The sequence below is a fragment of the Rhea americana genome, unplaced genomic scaffold (assembly GCF_003343005.1).
Source record: "Rhea americana isolate MKP2758 unplaced genomic scaffold, rheAme1 scaffold_363, whole genome shotgun sequence".
NCBI lineage: Eukaryota > Metazoa > Chordata > Aves > Rheiformes > Rheidae > Rhea > Rhea americana.
Window position 1 is genome coordinate 335,072 of NW_028186494.1, and position 16,572 is coordinate 351,643.

Sequence of the window (16,572 nt, forward strand, 5' to 3'; positions counted from 1 at the left end):
CATCAGGACTGTAACAGTTACGATGTGAAAAATGTAGATATGATATTAGGAATAATCAAGTGATATATTTCTAATGGAGTGCAGTTAGCCAAGGCACTAGTGAGCCTGAGCCGTTATCCAGAATATTGAGTACAGCTTTGGCCATACATGTTTAGGAAAGCTGATTCCAAATTGGGACAGATGCAAATAAGACTGATGAGAGTGATCAGGAAAGTGGAAATCCTACTATGCAAGAGGAGACTAGAAGGATATGCTTTGGATAACCTGACATAATGATCTTGAACATGTTTGCAGTCTATAAATATATCAGGGAAAGAAACATGAATGAGAGAGAAAAGATACAAAAATAAATGTATATAAAGTGCCTCTGAAGAAAGGTAGACTGGAAAGGAGATTTCCTATGATCAAGAGAGTGAGATTCTGGAACAAACTTCTGCTAGGAGTAGTGGGGGCAAAAACACTGCTTTATTCTGAAATGGAATTTGATCAGTTTGTGAGAGATATTATTTGAGAAGAATGACTGAGATGGAAGACGACCAAATGCTGTGATCCTTTCATTGGTATATTCCTAGCTGAACTGCTCTCTTCCAGCTTCACAAAGGCAAGCTGGGAGGTTGGGAGGTATGCTTTAATCATAGGAATAGTTCTACTGAAGGGAGAGAAAGGAAGAAAACTGAATAGTTCTGAACCTTTGCCAAGGCTTCAGAGACATTAAAATAGAAACCTAGGAATCTGTCCAAGGTTTTATGTGACCTAGTTCAGCAGTTATGGTTCCCTCCCCCAACATACACATCTTAAAAAAAGACATAGTAGAACTGAAGAAAGTACAGAGGGGAGTGACAAGGATGATCAAAGGTATGGAACAACTTCCATGTGAAGAGCGACTAAATGTACTAGAACTCTTTCCCCTCTAGAGACACACCTGAGGAGAGATACGTTACAAACCTACAAAATCCTGCATAGGACAGAGTAGTTGCATATGGAGCATCTGTTTATTGTCTTTTCAAGTGGAACTACAGGACATTAAAGGCAATTTATCAGGTGGTAATTTTAAAAAGCAAAAGTAGCATGTTGTGGAACTCCCTGCTGCAGGATGATATGGATATGACAGGATTAATTCTTTAAATGGAAAGATATCATATCCAGCTAAGCTGCTGGAACCATGAATTGCTGCAGGCTGTGAGAGTACTTCCGGGAAGAGTCACTATACTCTCCACTACCATCTTTTATTTGCCACTGCCAGAGACAAGATGCTGGCACTAGATGGACTTCTAGTCTGATATGACATCACTGAACAGTTCTGAATAGTTCAGTACTTACCCAGCAGGTATGTCTACAATGCATGCCGTGGACAGACCAGAGATCACGCTCAGGCTCAGCCCTGTGTGCTGTGCAGTCAATAAGCACATCCCTGGCATGACTGCACAAGCCAGAGGTCTAGGGCAGCACCTGCCCGCATATACCTGGCATGTTATCACAGGGCCAAGCACACCCAGGCCAGCTGGTTGTGTAGGCAGGAGGTAGACAGGAGCTGTCAAACACGATGCTTTTTGAGCAGTATAGCTGCAGCTGCTGAATGCAAGATATATTCGACAGCTCTTGGCAATTTGTACTGTTGGAACATAGCTGAGAACATTTGGAGAGCATCTGCAAGAACATTTGCTGAAATGCTTACACCTGGATCCTACTGCATTTGTAATGGTGACCTGATTAAGAAGGCTGTGGTCATTGGCTACTAGTAGCCGGTCCATATAAGGAGAGTAAAGGCTTGTGAGATATCTGTGATTTCTGTTTTGCACTATATTTGGGAGAAGTAGAGGAAGTTTTATACTACCTTCTACCGTTCTTGTTGATCTCAGTGGAGTTGCATGTAGAACTGGAATAATGTAGCATTAAGAAAGATATTTGAGGTTATGTTAATGGTTGGTGTTAATCAATGTGATTTCCTCATCTTCTTCCATMCTCACTTTGCTCCCTTTAACACAATTTTCTCTGTTATGTGAGGCTTCAGGGCATTATACAAAACTGTGAATAATAGGGAAGAGAAAAATAGGTCTCTGAGGCTATGCTGCTATGCCAGGAGTGCTTCCCAATTACTAGGTTAGGTACACAAACTGACCACAACCCAGTTTCATACTAGGTATGTGCACATGTCAGGCTTCCCCACGTCTTAGTTTTCACAGCACACCAGCCCGAGCACACTCTCCAGACAAAAGCTCTTCCTCACTGAGTGCACCCAGGCTGCATGAACATGCCTAGAAGTGCAGCTGGAGTCAAAATGCCTACGCTTAAGCAACCTGATGCCTGTATGCCATAAAACTGCTTAACTTTAAATGTACAAATAGTGCAGCTAAAGCTATGAGTTACTCACATGTTTAAAGTTAAGCATGTGCTTAATTAATTTGCTGGCTAGGGGCCTAAAAGTACAGTAGCTGTTCCCTAAATGCCTTACCTACTGCTGCTCTGTGAACTCCCTGCTCTTTTTTGTGGTCTAGGTCTTCTCTTCCCTAGTGCATGAAACCAAAACATCCACCACTGCAGCCAGGTAACCCACAGTACCATAACGTAGCTAACAGCTGCCAAGGATCTGGATACCAGAATGACATTTAACCATGTGTGACCTGAACTGGGACATCTAAAGGATCTCTTTATTGCTGTAGAAATGATAAATTTCATTGACACATCTCCCAGTCGCTACCCTCCACTGTGAGTACTTCTCAATTCATGCTGATGTCTTGGTTCCAAGGATTTTCCCATCTTCTTTTTCTTTTAATGGACTACTTTGCTGTAGCAAAAGATTCATTGCCTGATTAGAGCCACTTTCTCTAAGAAGGAAAAAGAGTTCCCTCTAGCCACCAGCTTTTGTAACAACACCTATGCTGCCTCCACACAGCACTTTTAAATGTGGATTTATGTTTACGTAGCAGTAAAACTGTAATCTGAACATCAGTGACAAGTCTACTGAATAGTTATTAAGCTTCTATATTATTATATTGGTTTTTCAGTGGGAAGGAAAAACAAATGCATCTAAGAGCAGAAAGCATGCCAACCTGAGACAAAAAAATACCAAAATATCAGCCATAATAATAAACTGAAAATGTTTGGAATAATTTAAGATAAAATACTGATTCTAAAATATTTTCCAGTTTTGGGGAAAAAGCCAATATAGCTAAATAGGTCTGGGAAAAAAATATCCTGAGATTAGAACAAGAAATAATTGTCTTGCAACAGAATTCAAAGAATCCTCATTTTAGTTCCCCAAATAGAGTCAAGAATTGAAAATATTTTGATTTCATTTCTATTTGTTTTATATGAATCCCAAGGTACTAACCTTTGGTGTTAAGTCTTGCTTAAAATCACCTTTCTCAGGCTTATTCAGCAATCAATGCACTCTTTAGTAGCAGTAATAATCCCACTTTCAGAGTTAGGAACAAACTAGAAAAAGTAGATCAATGTTTCACATAAAAATGATGCTGAAGTATGTACGAGTTCTGCCAAACCGTTATAGCTATAAAAAATCTCTATCAAGTGGTTGAAGCAGACATGGTGTAGACACCTCACAAACAAACCAGTGACCATGTTCAAACACCACTCAGCTAAAGACTCTATCCATAAACCAAACCAATATTCTATCCAAGAATATTGAGGAAATGAGGGTGGAATAAGTGATATCAATATGGGAGTGTGGGAGGTAGAACAGAGGAAAAAAATATTTAATGTAATGTTGAAACAATAACAAGGAACAAAATACCGAAGTGAAGTGAAAACTAAGTGAAGTAAGTGATCATGAAAAATATCAATGTGAGAGTCTGAGAAAGGACTAGAGAGGAAAAATAGAAGTAATTGCTGAAATAAGGACAGAAAAGCACAAGAGAAATCAAATCTGACATTAATTGTAGGATTGCATAGGACTTTTTATAACTACGGAAAGATACTGTGCTGTGGGTTGCATATTGCTTTCAATATTTGTCTGATGTTTTTGAAAGTTAAGTACTGCTTTATTATATCATATGATTAAACCAAAGAAGTGAATGTGAGAAAGGAGAATTAACTCTCTGGACAGTGGAAAATGTGCATCAGTATTTGTCATCATTTTGGTCTAATATCCATTTTCCACAGGAACTAGACTTTCATTAAAGAATAACAAAAACTCTGCATCAGTTTTAACCTCTGCTAGAAACTCCACGCAGCGGTGCTGCTCAGAGATGCCTTGAAGCTCTCTGTCTGCCCTCCTACTCTTGTCAAACATTCTCCCCAGGCTCTATTGCCCAGTTTGGAGGATTCTGAGAGCTATTCCAGAGGATGATGGTTTTTCATTAACATTTTACTTCTGAGARGTTTGAGTTTTACGTAACAGTGATCTTGTTAGTCAAAGTGAAAGTTGTCACAGAAAATGCTGAGAGATGCCCCACCACTGTCACAGGGTGCTCCAGCACCCAGGTCCTCCAGGCTCTTTGAGGAGAAATCACTTCTGCTATGGGTGAGATGCAGCCATTTCTGGGATAAAACATAGAAGCTGTTTAACGGTGACACTCGCACAACAGCTTGTGACAACCACTGCAGATTAATGGATCTACCAGTAAACAGAACATAAGTGGTAAATACAGTAAGTATTGCTTGAATTYTTTTTAAAATTATTCTTGACGGTGCTCATAAAACTTGTTCTCCTGTTGGTGAAAGCCCTAAATTGATAATTGCTGGAYGCTAGTATGATATACTCGCTGCAGAATCATATGGTACTCAATTTCTTTRAAGATACAGGACTAACAGGATCTTTGGTCTGGCCTAGTATGGCAGTTTTTTAAATTCTTAGTCTTTTAAAAATATTTATGCAATTGGTACAAACGTTTTCCACCAAGTATTAAATCATTTGCCTTAGAAATGCATATTTATGCATCACTAATATTAATACATACGTGTCCTTCAGAAACAATAAGATAAACAACCACAGGTAATAGATTTGCAAGAAATGGTCTATGAGCAGATGACAAATTTGCAGCTATTTATAAAAAACAGACTAATTTTTGATAAGTGTGTGCACATACTAAGGAAGAAAAATAGTCATATAAATAATTTATTCATTTAAGGCAAATAATTTGCTCATCACTGATAACTACTAAAATGTGTATCAGGCCTGGCAGTGTAGTTAATACCTTGTCTTTTAAAAAACACTATTGGTGTAATTGGACTAGATTTCACCAGATACTTACCAGTATAGTTCTCCCATGTTCAATGGAGGTTTTTGAACTCATTAATACTTCGGGTCTAGCATATTTAAAGATTATCAGTCCTCTTCATTTTGTATCTCATTTAAAATGTAATGCAACACAGGGCCCAGTGACAATATATCTCATTTTAAATGTAATTTGAGTATAGATTTTTTCTGTGACATTTAAATATTTTCATAAAATGTATTTTAAATAAGTAAAAACCTGTTAAATGTCTAAATTTGTTTGACAAACTGTTTCCATAAATATTATTTCTATCACAGTAATGTCACTCAAGTCCCCYAAATTCTTGACAAAGATTGAGTTGACAACGATAACATGGAAATACAGTTAACATTAGGCCTTGTTAGACATTAGGTCTTTGATATGCTTATACCCTAGTTTCTGGCCAGGACAGAAGCATGTCCTTTGAAGACTACCACAGAGCTGGTCTCACTGCTGGAACACTTCACTTTTATGACCTTTACCACTAAAATTGGACAAGACTGCTGGTCTAGTTCACAAGAGACAGCTCCAATATTCATTATTTTATGAAGTGAAATACAAACGATACCTTCAGATGAGCAGCAAAGTTTCAGCCATAGCAGATTCCAATAAATACCTCCTCCTTTCATGTGCAAGGTTCAAAGCTTTGCAAGTCTGGAAATCTTGATAGAGGATGGAGAGTTAGCCAGATTCAACTCATTAGGACACATCTGAACTGGCAGATTGTAAAATAAACCTTCTCCCCCACTTCTTCCACCTCCTTCAAAAAACATAGCGCAGYGCCGACAGAAAACTGATAACTTAGCCATGCGAAAGAAAGCCTGAAATCTGCAGACAAGGATTTTACTATGTGCTGAGCCTGGGAAGTGGAAGGAAAATAATGTAGCATTGTCTTCTATGTACAGAACTTCAGAGAGAAACCAGCGAACAGAGTAGGAAACGTACTCACGACCTTCAAACTCTCACTGAAGCAATTTTAGGGGTAGGCTGTGGCTTATCAATCATGGAATTACATGTAAAGAGGTATACTGCATAGAAAGAAGGACTCCTTATTACAGAAATCTACCCCTTCCCAAACACACACACTCCTTCTTTTTCTCATTTCAGACTACTTAAAGGCTAATCCTTAATTTTAGGCTACAGACTTGCAACTGCTAGCTAAAGTTAGTGGATCTCTTCCCATATGAGTGAAGTGACAGGTAAATGACACAAATTATGATGTGTTATGTAAACATTGTCCTAGGTGAACCCACACTCTTAACATGAAGCATTGGAATTTCTGGAAGAGATTCTGGAAGCCACTCCATAGAGTGGCTTAGTGTTCCTTAATAATTTTCTTGATCAAAAAACCTCCCAGAATAAGGTGTCAGGCACTGGACCAGTAAAATTATTCTCATTAACTGTCAWGCACACAAATACATGCATTATTAATTGTACAATATGTATTTGTGAATGTGTGTGAATAAATATATATAGACACAACATATAATCCTCTGTTACAGCAAAAAGCAGGCTACTAGGTCAGCTGCCTAAACAACAATTGCTCTTGCCTAATTTCCTGGGTCTGACTGTAATTTCCATAGTTCATCCACTGTGTAGTCAATAGAAATTATTTCTACATCCATATTGATGTAGAAATGGATGTCTCCCATAATAATTCCTATAACAACAGGTAAAAACCTTCTCGTGATTCCTATCATTGTTAGGCTACAGAAATATAAGAATAAAGACAGAATTATCTTTTACTGTTTCTCTAACTACACAAGTAGTAATTGCCTATCTTCTAAAAGACATTTCTGCCCTTGTCCCATCATTTCATTATTTTTGTGTTATAATTTGCCTTTTTTTAAAAAAATAGAACTTTCTACTGATCCCTTAACATGCTATCACAATCTGGAAACTGCTTCTCTACAAGTGGTTTACACCTCCAGTAACTGTATACTTCTTGAGAATAATTACTTAGTATTCATAGTAAACTTTAGGATTGGATCTGCCTTGATAAAACCATACATTGTGAAAGATGAGAACTTCAGTTCTTCRTAATATCAAAGCCGTATTTGCATGCCATTCATCTAATCTTATGGAACTTGAGAAAAGATAGGCTCAGTGATGGTGAAGCAAAACATTTTCTACTTCTTTGCATGAAACTTAAACATGTTTGTCTATGGCAGGGCTGGGGCACATGGCACATGGGGTACACMGGATGGATGACATGTTCTAAAATAAACACAAAGATTGGAGACATGGAGAGATTAGTGGTCTRTTCCACCTCCCTGAAAAACATCTTGTCCATGAAAACATCAGCAGCACCTGAAATACCCTAACATGAATGGGGTAGGTAAAGAAGAAGGGAAAGTGGAGGGAGGGAGAATTAGATTCTCTTGCTTTTTTCTGAGTACTCCCACTTTGTATCTGAAACAGAACTATTCCTAGCCTAAACTACAAGGTGAAGAAAAGAGTATAGAAAAATATYTATAAAATATAAATTCCTCTTCATTGATATTGAGTCCCTGATTCTGAAATCTGTACTTAGATCAAAACCTTGTTAACACGATCTTCGCTTGAGTAAGATTTGAGTAACTCAGCTGCTTACAGGAGCTTGTTCAACTTGCAAGTATTCCCATTACAGCCTTTTCCATGTGTAACAGTTGGTCCCGTTTGCCTTTGTCAGAACACTGAAACTAAAGCTGCTAGAAACAAACAGAAAAGGGTATGGAATGCCCCAGAATGACTCTCAAAAGACATGTTTTTTGGCTGTTAGGGTGGCTGCCCATCTGGTTATACTTTTAAAGAAAAATGATGATTGAATATTCCTTCTTATGTGAAACAGAATTGCTAATTCAGAAATATCAAAGTGATCTGGTTTTTGTTCTGTCACAGCCTGGTGTTCAGGTTAGTCTATTAAACTACTTCAGCACTTTATTTCACCTACTCTAACTCTGCTATTCTTTAGCCAGGATTTCGAAAGMGCAGTCCTGACTTGTACTCCTTGTAATTCTCTCAGATGGCCATAGTACAATAACCCACTTAATATCTACACATTAAGCTTTGGGAATGAGCTCAAATGCCCTGTCGTGTAGAAAGTGCACTTACTGAATTTGGACATATGTTAGGACCAAAACCAGCAAAGGACTCTACTGCCACTGATCCAGGGACCACTTTTTTCCTGGCTATTTGGTACATCTGGTAGAACTTCACTTATAGTTTCATCCTTTCCTCTTCTCTTGTACTAGACAATTGCATCGAGTTATCATTTTCCTTTTTAGTCCTACATGTCCCCCATTCTTTCTATTTTCTAAGAGAAATTTTGGCTTCTGTTATCATTTATATATGAGACCTTATTTACCATGTATCAACAGCAAGRGAGGAAACTGTGTTTCATATCCTAGGACTGAGTAACATCTTGCTATGTGAGTGGTCTTACTTAAAATAAGATGCTTGGATAAAGCACTACTACATGTGAGTGGGGGAGCCAGACTTTGCCTGTGAATTCCGCACAGGAGTGGTTTTCTCTTTGCCATCCATAAAAAGTTTGGGAAATTCCTGTTAACTCATCATTTAGCATTATCTATTTGCTTTTGGCTGATCATTGATTTACCTTTGAGTTTTATAAGTAATCTTGCACCAAGTACTTGTTTTGAACAATGTGGTTTGGATTAAAGGTGCCTGYTTATCATCATTTCAGCCTATGAACTACCTACTCTGTAAGAGTGTTTTTTCATATTCATTAATTCTTGCTTGAAAACCACTTTGCAAATGTAAAGCACTACAMAAACATTGATTTGTTATTTTGGTGTAATATTTCTGAGATGTGTTGATACTGATCATCCTTTTGAGGTCTGATAGTCTTCCAGAGACTATACTGGCCATTAAACTAAAACCTGGGTCTTCTTGGCAATTCCATGGGCAGAGACTTCAGAGACCAAAGGAAGCAAAAGAAGGCTGAGTAATGAGGGTAGAAACCATTTTCCATTCAGACAAATTGGGGTCCTTGACATTCGGAGTATGCGTGAAGCGGGAGAATGGCTCTTCCCTCCTTCTTGCCATCCCTCGGAGAGCCCCAGTGCACCTCCAGTCCACCCACATTGCCCTTAGTGATCCACAGCCATAGCTAACGCTTTCCCTACATGTTCCCTCACCTCCTGAGCATAATGGCAAAGCTGATCTGGCATCTCTTCCATACACACCTCCTTGCCCTCACACATATATTGCCCATAGACTCGAATCAAAACTTAAGTAGGATTTCCTGGCATCACATAGTGCATGACTCTGTTTAGGCGGTCAATGCCTGTTTGTGTCTTTAAAAGAAAAAAATACAGATATTTCTTCAAACACAGTAGAGTTCAATTGCGTGTGTCTGATGTAGGGCAAATCACCTTGTTTGGGCCAGTTACTATCTGCCTCTTTTGGCACAGCTGCCAGACACTCTCATGCAGTGGAGCTGCGTAGTCTGCCCTGCACAGGCAGGCAAGACAYAGGACGGCCATAAATGGGCTGCGTAACGCTCTTTTTGAGCAGAAGCAGGGAGAATGCTATCCAAACCAGGTGCTCCTATTGCTCAATACGAGGAAAAAGTATTTCTGTTACAGATATGGCATAGCAGCGGAATTATATGCTGGTTTTTCCTCACTGCTTTCTGAAGAGGCGGAATCAGATAAAGGCAATACCTCATTGTTAGCATAAAATGTAGTTTTATCAGGTCATTAAGCCTAACTTACCTAGCAGAACCCAAAACAGGTGCTGAGTGGTGGCATTTCTGTGGATTACCAGTCTGTTTCTGCATGTAACATCCTTCTAGCTGCTGCAACAGAGCATGCAGAACCTGTCAGAGCCCCTACAAGCAAACTTATAACTAGAAAGGCTTCCTGGACACAGCACATCAAATCAAAAAGTTAAGCAATTTATTAGAACTCTAGAAACAAAAATAAAAAGGTAAAATGCAACATTGAACTCTTTCTAAAATTTTAATTTCATATCTAGATGCTCATGCTGGTCTTTTCCTTCTCAARCTGAAGCCAAATTCGTACTCTAAGAGTGTTGCCATGGAGAACTGTCATATGGGACATCTGAGCCAGCAAAGCTGAGGGACCAATTAAAAAATTAAAAATAAAATCTGTACTGTAATGTGGAACAGACCTTTTGTTCTGGTTTGACTGCTATTTATGTATTAACTTGATAACTGTTCATTGAAAGTGAACTTAGAAGGAAGGACTTTTTCAATRTATTTCTCTCCATTCCTATGGCTTTAATTCCATGTAAAACCACTGTATTTTAACTATGCTTTTGTCAAGATGTAAGAGAGAAACTGACCTTGTCTACAGGAGCAAAAGCTGTGCTGTACCCAACGATGGATGCTCTACCTGCAATGTAGATTAAAAATTGTGCCTGGAAAGGCTTCTGATAACTTCACACAGCTATTTAAATGAAGGGATCCAAAATTATGTAATTTTCCTTTTGGAAAATGTAATGGTCTCTTACAATGGCTGACTTTCTCAGCCTCACATGGCATGCAGAAACAGTCCTGTTGCCAGCTCGTCTACTTCAAAACATCTGACTTAGAATATTTGTTGAGAAAAGAATGCAGAATTATTTATGAAAAAATCATCCTGCCTAACATAACCATACTGAGCTAATTCGAATCTACCCCACCTATGAATAAGGCCCATTCAGTTTAACATAGGAAGGGTTTGCTGGATTCAAATTCCAAGTTTGACACAATTAATAGTGTTTATAAGTTCAAGAATGTTGCTGTTAGGAGGGAGACCATTCAAGAAAAGTGATCATATTTCACAGTACACTTACAGGGTGAAGAGGCACTTGACATGCGACACTCTCCTTTTCGTAATCCAACTCATTTTGCTATTTAGGAAGGTTTATATTTTCTTCAGCCTCTTTAAAGTTGAGCTTGCCTCCCTGCTTCTGTTGGTCCCATATAAAATGTAATTTTTTCTTTTCCTTCCCATCCCCATGCCTTGCCTTCAGTAGGACCTAAACAAACAAAAGCCCCTACGTTTTGAATATCAGCAAAACTGATAATCAGCAAAACTAAACTAGTTTTGCATTTAGTGCTCTGCTGTTCCATGAAACAAGACCGTCACATCGTCGTGAAATGAATATCATGAAGCGAATAGCAGTGATTCTGTCCATTATAGATGTAGACATGATCAGACCAATCTGAGAATGGTTTATAAAACTAGTGGATCTTGAAATAAATCAAAAGGAAATACAAAGACACACTAAAAAAATCTATGTAGGGAACATGGAATTTGTGACTACAAATTCTGCAGTCAAAATAACTGTAGCATTGATGGTTTCATGCACTCCCAAAATGTTTGTTTTACCCAGATGGCTATGCAGCTATGATAGGACCACTAGTGAAATATGTGCTGAATTCTGGTCTCCTCAAAACCAGGAAAAAATGGCAAATCCATGTGAAAATAGTTACCACAGCGAAGTGAGCACTGCCTGCCTGCCTGCCTGCCTGAAGTCCTCTATAGCAGCACAAAACAGTTCACTGATTTTCTTGGGAAAAAAAGCGAGTCTCAAATTAATGTGAATGAAAAATTTGAACTGCAAACAGCTATTAGCAGATACAAAAATAATTCTGAGGGAGCTGAGGCAGTTCCAGAGCTTAAGATCTGGAGTGGCAACCCAGTCTGCATCAGGTAAGTAACAAGCATTGCAAACTGACCTTCCAGGCGGTAGATCTGACTTGCACTTTTGTTACTTATCATAGGTCAACAGTGAAGAACAAAAAAAAAAAAAAAAAAAAAAAAAACAAGTCTTCCTCCTTAACAAGGAGTTCCTTTCAGTTGGTAATTAATTAGAGAAGCAAACCCTGAATCTGTTGGCCCTCTGCTGAGCTGCTTGCAGTGAAAAGTACAAAGTGAGGGCCTGCTGTGTGGGTAAACTGATGACTCACTTTTAATATCAGGTCGAGCCAGGATCTCAAACACTGCCAAGTTAACTCTACAGGGATCCCCACTTCAGCCCACTCACATTTCCTAATAACAGCACTGTATTTCAGCAGGCTGCGCTTAAGCGAGGTACTTTGATTTGTAAACAGAGGCGGTCTAGGAAATAATGTACTAGTGTGGTTAGTCCTATAATGTCATAAGACAGCACGGTATAATGGTAGCACTGCTATTAAATGGCCAGAGGCTATGGCTCAAATTTSAGCGTGATGGTAATTAATAAGAGATAATTTTTAATGATATATTAAAATTCTAGCCATGCCCTCTGCAGTCCCAGGGGTGATATTACTGCCCTTCTTTGCATCATACAAAGAGGAAAAGACTGCTGGTAAATGTACACTTACAGAAGCACAGGTTTTAAAGAGATTTAATTTACAGTTAGCAGAGCAAAAAAATATTTTATACAAAATAGACTACATGTTCCTGTGTTTTGACATGAGGACTTAAGCCATCATGCTCACTGGAATATTTTTATGTGTTCTTTAGACATTTATTTGAAGCCCCCTAGTCTCAGCCTGGTGAAATTTAGGATGTGCAGAAACACTCGAGAGCACTGACTCACTCCTGGCAGGTTTGCGCCTCATTCTGTCCCAGTATAAACTACAGCTCATACACTGTTGCCACACAGATCAAAAGATACATGTTTATTGTCTTGGCCACATGACTGAAAATATATCGCTGTGTAAGCCCTGCGTTAGGCTTCCTGCTTGAGGACAAACCTCTTTCTGTTCAGACATACAAAGGGTTTCTTAAAAGAGACGTCTGTTTGGTTATAAGACTCCACTGGCAAAACTGATTGCAAATCCAGTAGTGTATTCTGRAACGTTAAACAACACTGTGAAAGAGGTTTTTGCTCCATACCCGCCTCTCTTACCCTCTTCGCCCATTTGGTTAAGGCTCMAGCTTTCTTTGTGGCGAGCAGCGTTCAACGCGGCGTGCGCTCAGCGCTCTCTCAGGGTCATAGTCTTGTGCCTGTGCTGTGTACACGCGACAATGTGCAGTAGGTATAAACCCTGTGGCGGGAAGTAGATGCTTTTCCCTCTCACTAAATCACCTTTGCTTCCACCACTGAGCAATCACGTAAGGGGAGGGGGAAAGTCCAGCCAAAGGATATTGAGAAATCTAAAGCAGGGGGGAAAAAGGGGGAAAACGCCCAGCTGACTGATGCTATTGCACCCTGCCTAATCTCCCRCTGCAAAAGTTACGGGGCAGTGAGCATGCACCGGTGCACTTCTCCTTACCCCGTGAGCAGCGTGTTGTCAAAACCTTGTCCACAGCAACGTCCACAGCAGTGAAGACTGTGCAGAAGTGGTGATCTAATTATGATGGACCATCACACTTCTTGGCAGTACTAACTGTAACTGACCTCTGTGTTCACAATGCGTTAAAAAGGTTCCCTGACACGTGTTCACTTGCACTGTAGGAATATTTTTCCACTGATACAGAGGCAGACTGAGTCTGCGTGGATATAGCCTGCTGTATTCTGGGTCAATGAGAAAAATACCGAAGCTGAGCTAGCCACAGTCTTTATGGCAATTAAACCTGGTACAGGTGCAGTAACATTCTTTTCTTGCTGTTGGAACTAATCCTAATGGTATTGATGTGACTGTTTCTTATTTCGGTATTTTGCACTTGCTAATCTTCTCAGAAGATGGCCTAGGGCATTTTCTTTTCAACAGCCTTTCCTTAATCATATATGTATTAAATGTACATGAGCCTTCTATGGATACAGATGGTCAGGATACTCAGGATGGTTATGAGAGGCAGAAACATATAAGAAAGAGCCTTTGGATGMGAAGTTTAATTGAAAAGTATTTTTATCTGTTTGATAGAAATCACAGAGATGAAATTATCAGATTTTATGACACCTATGTGAACGCAGCAGGCCCAGAGTGCACTGTGAGCAGATGGGTGCATAAAAATGGGGAAAGAAGTTTTCCTGTGCTGTGCAAATATTTGTTATTTCTTACTGTATCTGAAGAACAAAATCTTTTAACAGTATTTTTTCCCCCTAGGAAAAAAAAGCCCCAAAACATTGTTTTCCCCCTAAATAGCAATGAGTCTTAAAATCAGGGAACTCATCTGGGATGTGTAAGAAAATTAAGTGCCTGCATAACTTAGTCATATGGCTCTTTTGCAATAGCTAAATTTTAAACCAGAATTTCCGTCCAAGAGCTGGGAGAATGTATCATAGCATGTTCATTTCTACAAAAGGTTCATGTTTTGACATCAGGGGATTTTCTGCTAGACACTTGGCTGGAATGTAAGGAAACTGGTGTACTGACATCAGTGCATTTGCATTGCTTTTATCAGCTAAGAACTCTAGACTATTTGGATGATTTCAGCAAGGTCCTCCATAATTTAGAAATCACTTTAATTTTTCTTCCAAAAAACAGCAAGTTTGAGGTTCCAGCTGCTAGAGTGGTTTAAAGATTCAGCTTCATTTGTCTGTGCTGTAACTGCACTATTGACATATTGGAGACCTAGTTTGGCCTCTGAGAAATTAAACAAGATCAGGCCTGCCAGATCTCTGTGGAAACCACGTGGCAATAAGGAAAGCTTACAATTCAGCAGCTCTCACTCTCCTTTCGATAGCCCTAGTTCAGCAAAATAATTATGCATATGAGCACTTCAAACACGAATTTCAATAGTGTATTTTCTATGCTTAGTCTTGGATACAGTCTTGGACAACTCGTGGATACAGAATGACAAATATTATAATGTGACTGAAGATACTGAAGGAGGAATATGATCGCTTTGTTTTTGAAAAAAGTCCAAGTTAGACTGGAGGAAAAGGTCTAGTACCTTGCCATTATATTAGTAAAGCAATCAGTTGTAGCATTTGCCTAAAACTCCAGAGAACTGTAGTTCCAGTTCCGCCAGATTAACCTCTTATGGGATTTTTTTTTTTTTTCTTTTCAGCCTGGACTATGGCAATGGTCCTGATTTATATAAAAAGATGCTCAGATATTTTGGTGAAGTGTGGTGGCTGGGAGAATAACAGCAACTCAATTTTTGAAATAAACAATTCTGTTTTGACACCTCTCCATTAGTAAATGGAATTATTTGTACCTGACAAAAGACATGATATTGGAATAAAAAATTACAGAAAGATTACAGAAGATAGCAGTGTATATGACATTTCATGCTCCAGTTGTTGTGCCTATACTGAAAAATGCAAGAATGTGCATTTGGAGATTGTTACTTCTAAAATCAGATCTGATAATTCCTTAGTGATTTCATAGCTATTTTCACATGAATTCTGGAATTCTCTAGGACCTTACTGATTTCTCAGATATACAATTTCTTCTTTGCTGAATTTTCAGGCTGGAAGAATGAGTTTCTAAGAGCACACTTATTTCTCTCTATAAGTCTGAACATCAAATTGCTAACCTAATTAACCTCCCTTACAATTTAGATGATACATTGACCCAACTGTTCTTGAAGCCCCATGGCACTTAGTTAAGTTACTTTCCAACACTGCTGTAAATCAAAAGAGAAAGGTTCAGCTCTCTTTCTAACTCTGTGTTTGTTTGCTATATGCCTCAGCTTGGAACCTTGATTACTTTACCAACTGCTCATTGGTTTTTTTTTGATTTTTTTTTTTTAGTTTGTTAAGGAATACTTCTCAGCTCTTTACTTCTCAGTTCAAGATAAGGTAGCTTCTAGCTTGACTATAACATGCACAGATTTWWAAAAAAAGTAAACAAACAAAAAAGAATTCAGGAATAGTATTTGCAAAGGACAAAGTACAGAGCAAAGATTTAATATTATCAGTAGAAGAATATACATTTTTATGGTGTTTTGCTTTTAAGGCTCCAGTTCCAAGGGGGCACAATTCTCATTCTTACAAGGTGCATTATGAATGTATTTTGTGAGAGGAAAGTAAAATCTTGGATGAAAATTTCAAGAATAAGTTTCTCTGGAGGGAGTGGCATGGGCAGGTCAGTCTTGGACTGTCCATACTATACCATTACGAATTAAACTGATTTTACCTGTCTTACTTTTGTCCTGCCTTTCATATATTACTGTTAAAATATTTTGATATTCTGAAAAAAAAAATAGCAATAGTCAGGAGTCAATGCAAGCCAAAAGAGTTTGTAAAATTTACTTAAGTCTCATACTCAGCAAATCTGTGAGTATTTCTTATCACTTGTCTCCAAGGAAAAAATATTTAAAAGAAGAAAAAAAAATATATTTCTACTTCAGGAGCACATAGAGTGTTTTCTTACAAAGACTTTATAGCACCAGGAGGACAAGGCTTCACAAATAGGTATAAAACAGAAATGATAGCAACAGATAAGAGACAAGAGATGAGAACACGAGATGATAAAATTATTTAAGAATTAAAACACTAAAACTAACAGGTCCTATATACAAAATGA

The 16,572-nt window shown here is 38.5% G+C and overlaps 1 long non-coding RNA gene across 3 annotated transcripts in view; it reads right to left on the minus strand.

Moving 5' to 3' along the window:
• LOC146591690 (uncharacterized) overlaps window positions 1–16,572 on the minus strand; it is a 73,292-nt gene that overhangs the window by 37,529 nt on the left and 19,191 nt on the right. The window contains exon 1 of one of the 3 annotated variants that reach the window (XR_014896756.1): window positions 13,429–13,453. The exons of the other annotated variants lie outside the window; for them this stretch is intronic. This is a non-coding gene — a long non-coding RNA (uncharacterized LOC146591690). Of the gene's footprint in view, window positions 1–13,428; window positions 13,454–16,572 lie in introns of those variants that run through there. 3 annotated transcript variants of the gene reach the window in all.